We start from the raw sequence: 545 nt of genomic DNA, 5'->3' as shown, positions 1-545 counted from the left end.
GAGTGGTGAGCAATCCTCCCACTCAGGGGCTTAGCTGCAATCTAGTACTCGCCTAAGTTTGAAAAATCCTACCGAGTGGTGAGCAATCCTCCCACTCGGGAGCTTAGCTGCAGTCCAGTACTCGCCTAAGTTTGAAAATCCTACCGAGTGGTGAGCTACCCTCCCACTCAGGGGCTTAGCTGCAGTCCAGTACTCGCCTAAGTTTTAAAAACCCTCCCGAGTGAAAACTGATCTTTTCACTCAGGGACTTAGCAAAGTGCGAGTTGACCACGACCCCCACTCCAGAGTTGCACCATCAAGAAGAAGGACGAGATTGAGCGTGTTGCCAAGGCGAACCACTTTCAGGAACGTCAAGACCATTGCTGAATGCCTCGTTGATGAGCTGCCGGTCCCGCCGAATGGTGTAGGTCGACCACGACCCCCCTCCCTCGGGGGCTGCACCGTCAAGAAGAAGGACGAGATTGTGCGCAGTGTCAAAGGCCCATCCAATGCCTGGTGCCTTGCTGATGACAGGAACGTCAAGACCATTGCTGAATGCCTTGTTG

The sequence above is a fragment of the Triticum dicoccoides genome, chromosome 5B (genome assembly GCF_002162155.2).
Source record: "Triticum dicoccoides isolate Atlit2015 ecotype Zavitan chromosome 5B, WEW_v2.0, whole genome shotgun sequence".
NCBI lineage: Eukaryota > Viridiplantae > Streptophyta > Magnoliopsida > Poales > Poaceae > Triticum > Triticum dicoccoides.
Note: the sequence above shows the minus strand (reverse complement) of the source record.